This window comes from Podarcis bocagei, assembly GCF_964188305.1.
Source record: "Podarcis bocagei genome assembly, chromosome: 5".
NCBI lineage: Eukaryota > Metazoa > Chordata > Lepidosauria > Squamata > Lacertidae > Podarcis > Podarcis bocagei.
This window is the reverse complement of record NC_138129.1, coordinates 65791750-65804137: the sequence shown is the minus strand read 5'-3', so window position 1 is coordinate 65804137 and position 12388 is coordinate 65791750.

Genomic DNA, 12388 nt, shown 5'->3' with positions numbered 1-12388 from the left:
TGGTTCAGAACAAAAGTCTTCGTTCTCCAGAATATGAAAGGTGCACTGTTTGTGTATGACATTACAGATCCAGTTTCTTAAAGCATAGGCATTTCCTAGCCTCTAGTGCCAGTTTTAATCATTCTTGGCTACTGTCTTTGCAATATTCTATGTTGTTGTTGTAAACTGCCTTGGAATTGTTTTTTAATGAAAGGCATCATAAAATGATTTTAAATACCATTTAAAAATCAGGCTTATGCTATCGGTAGGAGGCCAATATAGAGGCAGCAAGGATGCTGGGGACCAAAGAGAATGAACAGCTGCATGCGAGGCCGCATAGTTTCCAGTGGGTGTGGAGAACCTTTGGTTCTCCAGATGTTGCTGAACTACAACTTTCATCAGCCCCAGGCAGCACGGCCAATGATGAGGGATGATGGGAGTTGTAGTTCAGGAACATCCGGAGGACCAAAGGTTCCCCACACCTTCCCTACAGCCATGAAGAAGTAGACAGTCATGACAGATATCCAAACCCAAATGTCATTTGTAAAGGCAGGAAAGTAGCAGGAAGGTGCCCTTTACAGGTGTATAATCTTCACATGGGATATTAGACTGTGGTAGAAGTTCTCTCAGGTATGTCAGATCTGCTCCTGTGTGGCTGGAAGAGTTGCAATGGACACCACAGGAACATAGGAGTTTGTTCCTATAGTAGCCTTCAACACAATTAACCAATTGTCATCAATTTAGCTTCTTAAGGTCTTCCACTTGGGGCTAATTGCTGTTTCTTCTTGGGGATGTTTGGCCACCCAAACAAAATTTCAGGAGCTCAAAGTAAGCAAGCACATGTTGGTGTGATTGCCTTCACAGGGAAGCTTCTGCAGCTCTGGAATTGCTGCTTGTTTGGTGGTCACTTGCTTGCCTTGTAGGGCTGAATTCAATTATTAAAATGCCTAAATGGGGGACAGGGATTTCTTCTTAAGATTTGCAGCTATAGAAGCTCCAGTTCTTGGAGCAGAGGCACACTTGCAAGAACCAGTACACAAATCAACAATGTGTACTGTATTTTCTTTTCAGTAGCATCCTCTTTGCAGGTGGTTGCAATGCTGAATAAAGGAAATGGCTCACTAGTGATCTCTAGCTAACATGGATTCACCTGGACGAAAAGGTGGGGCAGAGAGTATTAGCTGCCTCATGCAGATATACTCTTCTAGCTTTGCAGAATTCCAACATAAGTTGTGAATGGGTGAAAATGTAAAAAAAGCATAGCAAGAGATCCCTTCAAGGGAAGTCAGGTCAGTATTGGGTGTTGCTTCCTGAGCTCTAATGAAAGAATGAATTGAGTGAAGTGGCCTTGAGCAAGTCACATCTTCTCAGCCAAGGTTTTGGTGAGGATGAGTGAAAAAAGAAATAGGAATAAGACATCATTTATATTCATTCAGTAGCTTAACTAAGGAATACCTGCCATCTTTTCTTTTCATTTTACTCACAAGTCACCAGAGCGAGCGCAGATGATGTCCCAAGACAAATCCGAGTGCGGGTAAATCTTGCCCTCACTCTTGTGACTTGTGCATATGGATAGAAGGATCAATCAATTTGGGTTCTCTCACATTTTCTAATCTCTAATCCACATTTCTGCACCAATTGGTGTCATGAAACTTCTTCAGCAGGTTGTTGTGAATTTCTGCTAATAAACATACAGTATTTTTGTATGGAGTTTCAACCGATTTTTGCTAGCAACCTCTCCTAATAAAATGAATATTTGTATGCTATTTCCACTAGTATATTCAATTTTATACAGATTTCCCCCTAATAAAAAGGTAAAGGACCCCTGGACAGGTAAATCCAGTCCAATTTGACTATGGGGTGTGGCACTCATCTCTGCATTTATGTGAACATTATTTGGCTTGAGAAGTATATCACAAAAGTCAGATAAGCATGGATGTTGAAGGACGGTTGTGCTTTGCTTCTCATCTTGTTTCAGAAATTGCACATTTGATAAATTTGAGTTTAAAGGTGAACTGAATTTCTCCCCATCCCTGCTTGTGGGTAGAGTGGGGGCCATTTCAATTCCTCACCCAGTGGAGTACAATCACTGGTCGGACTCTTTATGGAATTGCCAGACAGGCTCTGAACAAGGAACATTTTGACTCAGCGCTACTAAGAGAGTTTTGTTCATAGCTATCCTGTTCATAGGCTTGACACTATAATTACAGCCAATTCATGAAGCTCCTCACCAAACTGAAGGAATACAACTGGTGCTCAAAAATGCTTTTGCAGTTGAGCTATATCCTCTCACAGCAACATCTTACCGACATGCTATCAAAAAGCATACTACCAGAGAACACCAGACGGACACATTTCAAAAGTGCATCTCCACATCTGCATGCACTAGGCAAACACTGAACAGAACACAGAAAATTGTCAGAAATGCACGTGCAAAGATGCCGTAAGCTAAATTATCCTGAAGCTTGTGCAGATGGGTATCTCCTCACTTTTGAGTGACAGACAGATGGTCTGTGTGGGCAGCATAATAACTGACATCCCAAGTGCATGTTCTTTGTCTTTAATAAATGTGCAACCGTGTTTGAAACAGTCACAGCATTGCACAAATTAACATTGTAGGAAATATGTGCATTTGTCTAGATGAACTGACAGCTGTAGATCCTCTATGGCAAAAAACAAAACAAAACAAAAGTCTACAGCGATGCCCCACATCTCCCAGCCAGCACGAAGGTTGAAACCATGCTAGGAAGAATTTGCAGCAGAATAGTTAAATTATCATGCATGCAGATTTTCTGATACGCCCACACTACTGAGATGTTCCAGAGAGTGTAATAAAATTCCTTTCTGCCTGCATGACTATGATATCTAAAGCTGCTGCGATCATTTATAGATATGTGTAGGAGGGATTCTTTGTGTGATGGTATTTGTATGACTCCCACCGGGAGTCTAGGCTTCACACACACACACACACACACACACACACACACACACACACGGCTGGCCCAAGACATTTTGGCACCTGAGGCAAACCATAAAATGGTGCCCACTGCCCCACCAGGGAAGAGAGGGTGAGTGAAGATCTATATCAGCAACAAAGGGGGAATAAAGATCTATATCTGGGTCTGCTGTTCCTGTGGATCCTACCGCCTGAGGTAATCACCTCACCTTGCCTCATGGGTAGGCTGGCCCTGCACTCATGCTCTCTCTCTCTCATTTAAGATATATAGGTATACCTGCATTCAAGGACTTGTCAAACCAGTGAATAATAGCCCATGCTGATGACTTGAAGACCCAAGGCAAATTTATTCAGGACTGTTTTCTTCCTGGGTCATGTTTTCTTCCTGGATCACAATAACCCTGTGGAATAGGTTGGAGTGAGAGGCTTTGGCTGATTCACGGTCACCCAGTGATATTTGTGGCTGCATGGGGATTTGAAACTGATTCATCCTAGTCCTCGTCTGACATTTTTGCCATTGCGCTACACCCTGGGCTATCCTAACAATAATCTCTCTCTCTTTTTTTAAAATGATATTTATTAGAGGTTTAAAAGTTACAGAAAAAGAGGAAAGAAACAATAAAAAATTAAACCAAATAAAACAATACCTTACAATACATCAAAAAATCAAAGTAAAAACAAAATTAATTAATTAATGTTAGAAGGATGCTAGAATGAAGTTATATGGCTTTAGCAGAAATGTTATAAAGAATTAAGTAAAAATAGATTGTTAATGGACCAAAGTGGAAAATTTAAGGTTACATTGTCTTAAGATAAATTATAGAACGAAAATTGAGAAAGATGGAAAGGATTTGCCGAAATAGCTAACTGAACTAGAATACAAAAAAGGGAGGTGTGAGCGGTTGATGAAACAAGTAAATGAAAGGTAAAGACACGGAAATATTGGATGTGTTTTTAAATGTTTTTGTTTTTCTGGTTGTTTTCCTAACAATAATCTCTCAATCCGAAGGTGATAAAGCTGTACATAAATGTTTGACACACCTTCAAATATGTATCTGTTCAGGCTTCCTCAAGGCACGTTCAGAAGTCAACGTTTGCAATTAGTTGACATCAGGTCGGGCTGTTCAGTCTCTAAGACAGAATTTTTCTCTTCCCTCTTTTTTAAAGAATCAGATTCTAACATGCAGAAAGTCCTGGGAGTTTTTCAATCAGTAGCCTGTTATCTGCAAACTGAATTTCCTGCTTCTCCAAAAGAAGAACGCTCTTCTTTTGAAGCTTTCAGCTGGAAAATGAAAACCTCCCCTATCAGTGTGCAAACCTGTTTCATATTTCTTGAGATTCATTAGTTCCTGCTTTTAAAAAATAAAGGGCCTTGGTAAGCCCATTCTTCTTGACAAATCTTTCTTTGTCCCATCCCCCCTTCCTTCTACACCTTTGGAAGGTAAGGTGACATCTCTTATCGGATTCTTTCCATGTGAGTTTTGTAGCAGAGTGACTGTAACTTTAGAAAAGGCCTATTCTGCATGGCAGCTTCCTAAGAAACCTGAGAAATGTGAACTCAGCGGGTCATCAGAAGATGGATTTGCTTTTGGTTAAATAACCAAAGTCAAAAGGTTAATGATAAATGCATCCTCGTCAGATTGGGAAGAGATATCTCGTGACATTCTAAAGAGGTCACTGATTACTTCGATGGGCACAGGCTATACAGTCATACCTCGGGTTACAGACGCTTCAGGTTGCAGGTTTTTGGGTTACAGACGCGCCAAAACCAGGAAGTACCGGAATGGGTTACGTCCGGGTTTCGGTGCTCGTGCATGCACAAAAGTGCTAAATTGCGCTTTGCGCATGTGCAGACATGGCGCTGCGGGTTGTGAACGTGCCTCCCGCACGGATCACGTTCGCAACCCAAGCGTCCACTGTATTTTCAATAGGTGCAAACTGGTAGGTGGGAACTTGCTCAGGTGACGATCACACATGGAAAAAATGATTATAGCATAAAATAAACAAGAGTGAATGGGTATGAGTACTTTTTCTGCCTCTTACAAAGGGCTGGTGTTAAATGAGCATATTACTATGCCAAGTGTTCAGTAGAAGAAGTTAGCAGGAGATAAGAGAAGCCCCCCCCCCCAAGTCCAACAGTGAGAGCAGCCCCCAAATGGTGTCATGGACTGGCTGGATGCAGAGGAGTAGTGGGAGACACACACACACACACACACACACACACACACACACACACACACACACACACACCAAGGATCCCCCAGGGGAAGAAGGTTTGTTGTGCAAAGAGCCTTGAACCTAAGGAAATTCGTCATGCAATGAAGTGCTGCTGTTGAGACTCAGCTGATATATATCAGTGTGATATCACCCAAGAGGCGGAGCTAGCCTCGCTTGTTCCCCCAGAGTCCTTCACGTGTTCTTCAGTGCCTGAAGAGGACTTTTATTAAAATACTTTTGTGTCTCTTGCTCTTCCTTCAAGGGCTTCAGGGCAGGAGTTTAGCCTGCCAACAGCAACCCCCTGAGGTAAATGAGAAAGGTTGTCTTGCCCTGGATCACTCTGGGGCTTTGTAGCTGTGTGATGGTTTAAGCCTGGTTCTGCCATGTTGCAGCCCAACACTGCCATGTTGCAGCCCAACATTTGCCAAACTGGTGCTCTCCAGATGTTTTGGATGACAACTCACATCAGGCCCAGCAAGAACAGCTAGTCTAGACAATGGCCTATACTAGCCTGTGGTATGACTCATGCTGCATCTCTATATACCGTATTTTTCGCTCTATAAGACGCACCAGACCACAAGACGCACCTAGTTTTTGGAGGAGGAAAACAAGAAAAAAAATATTCTGAATCTCAGAAGCCAGAACAGCAAGAGGGATCGCTGCACAGTGAAAGCAGCGATCCCTCTTGCTGTTCTGGCTTCTGGGATAGCTGCGCAGCCTGCATTCGCTCCATAAGACGCACACACATTTCCCCTTACTTTTTAGGAGGGAAAAAGTGAGTCTTATAGAGCAAAAAATACGGTATTTAGTAAGCATCCTTTCTAGAGCTCTTGTGAAGCAACTCTCCGCCACATTCATGCGCTACTGAAAACGGAAGCGCCTAGCAGTTGTTATGGAAACACTGCCAGATTACAATCTGAGACACTGGGAGCATGTTTGTGTGTGTTTGATGTTTTTGGCTCTTCTTAATCAGAAATTAAAACTAGCTGTAGAAGCAGAATGGGCTCGTGAAGGCCAGTACTCTGGAACATATGCTTGATTCAATAGCTGAAAAGAAACAAGCCATTCCACACTCATGAATCTCTAAGCATTAGCTTTGGCTACAGCTGCTCCCTCTTTTCTGGGCAGAGAGAGCAGAACAGGAGGACTTGCCTCCTACTTTATGGGAGATTGACCAGGAACCACAAATACAGTGCCTTGGGTTCTATGGTGGGGGGAAGAGGGGGCAGAAATGGGAGGAGGAGAAGGCAAAGGCAAAGGCCAGTGTAGTGAACTTATAGTATGAAAAAATAAATAAAATTTAACCAGGACACTCTTCAGATGTTTTCAGAATGCATGTAACATGGGAAGCACCAGTGGCGGACTTCTTTTCAATGCAGATACCAGCTGCATAGGAACATAAGAAAGTGCCTGTACTAAAGTAAGACCACTGGTCCAACTGGGTCCGTATTGTCTATGCTGGCTGAAAGCAACTCTCCAGGCTTTCAGACTTGGGCCTCCGTTTGCCCTACCTGCGAATGCCAAGGGTTCCATCTGCCTTCTGCATGCAGAAGGGGGATTTTTCTGTCAAGATTGCAACCGGGAACAGAAGGGGAGGGTTAAATTCCCTCTCTACCTCTGCTCTGATACTGATGACAACCATCTTTTTTTGGCTATCTTTTTTCCTTTTCCTTTTTTTTCTCTGTAATTTTAAATTCTCAATAAATATCATTTTAAAAAAAAGATACTGATAACAACCAGCCTCCCCATCTCCCTCTCTGCTGTTGCAAGTTGGATTTTATTTTATTTTTAAAAAAGAAACTCACCGCACATTAGATTCAAAGATGCATTTTAATATCATGTGGAACTTGGCCCTCAAGCAGCAACTAGAGCCGTCTTTCTGCGTGACCTCATAAAACAGACTCTGAGCACAGATGTGATATAGCTGGGAGGGTTTTCTTGAGGGCACAAAGTGACACTGGGGAGATTGTAATCGTTCCAGCCCATTCTGAAGGCATTCTGCACCAGGCCGTGCTCTTTCCACACCCTTTTGCTAGTCAGGGCTCATTGGTGCTAAACTGACCAGAATAAAAATTAGATCAAATCTGCCTCTTGAGACCTTCAGCATGATCAAAATATTTTTTTAAAAGCCGGAGCGGTTTCTGCATCTTTCCCCACACAGGATTCCATTTTCCCAGCAGTTGGCATAATTAGAAATTACATACTTGACTGATCTTCTAGGACTAAATTTAGAGGAAAAAATAATCAGTATTGTTAAAGAAGGTCAGAGCAAAATATGTTGCAAGAATCTAAATCACCTTATGCAACCAGCGCTCTGATGTTAAATAGGACCATTTATCCACTGTCTGTATGAAAGTTCTTTTAGGAGCACTGTTCCAATATTATGGTTATTTTTAGAGCAAATAACTCCAATATTCATTTCATTTAGCATTGCATAAAACACTGACGTTAATAGTAAGCACAAAATTGACGAGCAAATGTTTGTTTAATTGGCAGATGGGCTTCCTTGACACTATTGATATTTTGCATATTAATCAACCCCGGATTCATAACATTGGTTACCATTAATCAAAATATAATATTGTGCATTACAAACAAGGGGAGCGAAGGAGAGAGAGGGAAGATAACTTATTCATATATTGCAATTAAATTAGCACTAGGGCTGTGGTTCAGTGCTAGAGGATCTGTCTTGCATGCCAACAGCCCCTGGTTCACAGTGAACTATTTTGACAACCATGAATTGCTACCTCCCTGATTCTGGCTGCCAGCTAATTTCCAAGAAAGACATATTTTGCAATGATCGAGGACAGAAGGGCCCACAACATTAATCTGTGGGAGCCAAGACAGGCTTTGTAACCTAGGTCACAACCACCCCAGACATTTAAAGCACATGGCTTCTCTCAAAGAACCCTGGGAACCCTGGGTCCTTTGTTAAGAGTGTTGGGAATTGAAGCTCAGAGAGGGGTATAATAATAATATAATAATTTATTATTTATACCCCGCCCATCTGGCTGAATTTCCCCAGCCACTCTGGCCGGCTTCCAATCAAGTGTTAAAAACAATATAGCATTAAATATTAAAAACTTCCCTAAACAAGGCTGCCATCGGATGTCTTTTAAAAAGAAGATAGCTGCTTATTTGCTTCACATCTGGTGGGAGGGCATTCCACAGGGCGGGCGCCACTACCGAGAAGGCCCTCTGTCTGGGTAAACTGCAGTTCCAAACTTACTTACCGTAAACAATGCACTTAAAATGTGTGGTGTGGATGTGATCCTATTCCTAACCAACGGAAAAAGAAACAAAAAGGCTATGCAGTTGTTCTGCTCCTCAGGTTAATGAAACAGCAGGTTGCCTAAGTCATGGAGAGGACAGTTGAAATACATAAGGGGAGAGCTCTTTGACAAATTCTGTTGATCTTCTCACTGGAGAGACAAGCTGAAGGAATATTGTACTATGTCTACAGTTACCGAGAAGCAATGTTCAGCTGGAACTCTGCACCTGAGATGGAACTCTGCATCTTGCTGGGGGGGGGGATTCTCTGAGAAACAAGAGCTCTTGCAAAAAACTCCAGGGAAGCTAAAGTGGTTTAAACCAAAACTCCTCCCAAACCAGAAGCTTTTGCATGGACCACAACATAAATATCAACCTAATTAGTCCCTGCTTGGCCCTGAGGTCTTCTTCCATCAAGCATTTTCCTCAGGTAGTTGGATTAAGCCTAAATATACATTCCCATACCCTCCAAATGTCCCATTTTTAGCAGGACATCCTAGATTGGCAGAAGCTGCCATGGCTTCTGATCCCAATCTGGGATGTCCTATTTTGGCTCTTGTGCTCTGGCCGTGCCAGAGTGCAGGATGAAGAGACACACTTTTTTGGTTTTGCACTGTGGCGTGAGCCAGTTGCCACATACTTCTCTCAAGAAACAGCTATGAAAGCAGAACAAGGGAGTCTGCAATGTGAAGATTTATGGTGGAACTCCCAGCTGTCCTCCTTCTTTCACATGGAGCTTGCTTTCCTTATGGCTTTTTTAAAAAAGAAACTCTCCAGATAAATCCAGCAAGTAAGCAGATTTTCAGAATTCACAGAGTCTCCCGTGGTAGAAAAAACAATCTTGACCCTCCACATGCAGGAGAAAGGATGCTAATAAAATGCCACGATAAGAAAACAGTTGGCCTGTCAAGCTTGCGAGATTTTGCAGTTGCACAAACACATTTTCAATTATTTTGGGGCTAGACGGAAGATTGGCTGACAGTTAGGTGGAAAGCTGACAGAGCGGGTCAAGCACTAAAGAAAACAGAGATACTGTTTTGCTGAAGAGATTTCTGCATAGACTAGGATCAGGGTGACCTTGGGCCAAACACTCCCTCTCAACCTAGCCTACCTTATGGGTTTGTTGTGAGGAGAAAACGTCAGGAAGACGGATGGGCAGAGAGACATGCATGAAACCTTGAGCTCCTTGGATGAAAACCAGGATGGAAGTGTAACAAATAAAGCACTCACACACCCAGCTTACAGGTGCAGCCAGGACCCAGCCCAAAAGCAACTCCACGGGGAGGCATTTCCACTGATTGCACAGCCTAGGATTCACAGTCTATTCTGCAGTGTACAGGATCAAAGGCTACAACTGGCACCTCTTCTATGAGGCTTCCCTCCCACTGTGCCTGGCACATAGACTGAATTCCTGCATCAGGGCAGGCAGCTGTTGTGAGAAACATCATAGCCCTAAATCTACAAAATTCTAGAGTCAGCTTTCCTTGGGGTTGCTAGCTTGTAGTCATCAACATTCAGGAGGTATACACAAAAACTCTACAGAGAAACCTGGGGAAACCTGGGATTTCCCATTCCTGAGTTTGGCACCTTTCCTCACTCCCAGACCAAGCTGCATGTTAAAGTAACAGCTTGAAATTAAATTGGAACTTCATAGACACTGTTTCTTGTGGGAAGGGATGTGGGTTCCCATGTAGTGTGGCCAATTTTATACCCATTGATACAACTGCTGCAAAAATGGGCTTGTGAGAGTGGATTAGGAGGAAGATTTTAGGATTTTACAAACTAATTTGTTTCCTTGTTTTGGGGACAGGTAAAGCAATAACATTTCACACTATTCTATGGGCCGATCCTACAGTTAGGCAGAGTGAGACTGCTGCCTCAGGTGGCAGATTCCATGGAGTAGCAAAATCTCTCCATTGCCCTTAAATCCTCTAAGCTAGCCTGCTACCTTCAAGTGTGGTGAAGGATTCAACTTGCAGTCCAGTCAGATTCTGTACAAGAAATGAGACGCACCGTCTTATCCTTCACCTGAGGCAGCAAGATGCCTTGGGGCGGCCCTGCTGTTTCTCTCAAGACCTCTAAGCAGTCAGCATACGGTACTACAGTTTATTCACATGGAAGGATAGGCATAGTGACAAAGAAGCCCTAGAGTTGCTTAGCAATGCAAAATACAACTATCAAGCCACGGGAGAGGGGATAAAAAGGGAATCCACAAGGGTCGGGAAATAAGAAATCGAATAGGGTTTTGAAATATATATCCTTCTTTTGACTGTGGGCTCCTTCTGTATTCCGTGGGTGAAAGCATGCAAGCTCTCAAATCCAGCTAGTGTACCGTTTCATATTTCAGCAGAAGGGTGGAGAGGGGATTGCTGTCATCTACAAATAAGATAAAAGTCAGCCAGGTGCTGAGGAATTCACTCCGTCCTGATTGGATCTGCCCTGCTGTCAACTGAGTGACATCTCTCCTGTTATCATCGTGGCTCAGATATTGCTAAAGCATTGCGCCTGGGGGCGAAGTGGAATTCTGTTTCATCCCCATTTAGTTAGCTGGCAGCAGTAAACACACAGTTAAGTCATCTACATTCTTCAGTTATTGTATTGTCCCATTTAAAAGAACGGCGAGAGAAATGGGAATTGCTTGGGAGGCAATGATCCACCGTTTGTTCCATTCACAGCCATTGGGCATGGTTACAGTAGACGGAAAGGTGAAACAGACCAGCCAACTTTGTTGGCTCAGCTGGGATGGACAGCCATTTGGCTCCCAGAATTGTCTGTCACTTTGGCCACTCAACGTGGTCATGACATGTTTATGACTGTGTACACACCATACATTTTAAGCATGTGACACCCCCTAAAGAATCCTGGGAACTGTAGTTTGTTAAGGCTGCCGAGAATTGTGAGGACTAAACTACAGTTTTCATGATCCATTGAGTATTCAATGTAGGGTTGCCATATCTCTTCTTTTTTCCAGGACACGCCCTCTTTTTCATGGGTATATAAAATGAGAGACGTCATATCAATCCATATTCAAAAGTAGAAGTCGGCAAATGTGTCCTCTTTTTCGCTCTTCAGAATATGGCAACCCAAATTTAACGTGCTATAAGTATTATTATAGTATCCTTTAAATATGAACCTGCCTGATTCAGACTTTCCAAAAGAGTGCATAAGTCAAAGCAGAGCCATTCTTTGAAATTTGCGCTCCTCTGAATTTTGCAATATACTTCTCCAGCCAATTAATGTGCACAAAAATGCATATACTAGGTAAAGGGTGCATAAAAATGCCCATATTACTGAAAATAACATATAAATATATTGTGATTATTATGATGATTGTGATGATGATTATGATTAGAATTTATATATCGTCCTATACCCGGAGGTCTCAGGGCGGTTCACAAAATAAAATCAAAATATAAAACCACAAAAACATAAACAAAATAAAAACAGCAACCCAATAAACTCCCCACCCAAAAAACCCCACATTGTAAAAGGGCATAGGATGCCCATATAAGTATATGGTATGTATGCAGCCTATGTGACTGTGAGAAATGATTTCTCTTATGTTCCCATTTACACACATCCTGATCCAATGATGAAACCTTCATTAATTGGGAGGGCGGGTCATGACCTACAGTTATGTTCATCCAAAGAGCAGAAATTAAATTGATTCATAATTATAAGAACACAAATATGGGGCTAAATGGACAGAAGAGGGGCAATCGGATTAGTAATCTATGGCGAATGATGGCCACTGTCAAGCCAATCCCTCTGCTCCAAAATGTCTATACAATTCGAGCACTGATCTTGTAACTATTACATAGCCAACTATACTACTTCCTCTGCTGGAAAGATAAGTATATTACAGTACTATGAAGAACTCATGCTGGTGACAATTCTCTATGCATTCGCAATCTTGTCTATTAGATTGCAAGCTTCTAGGTAGGGGCTGTGTAGTTTTATAATGCT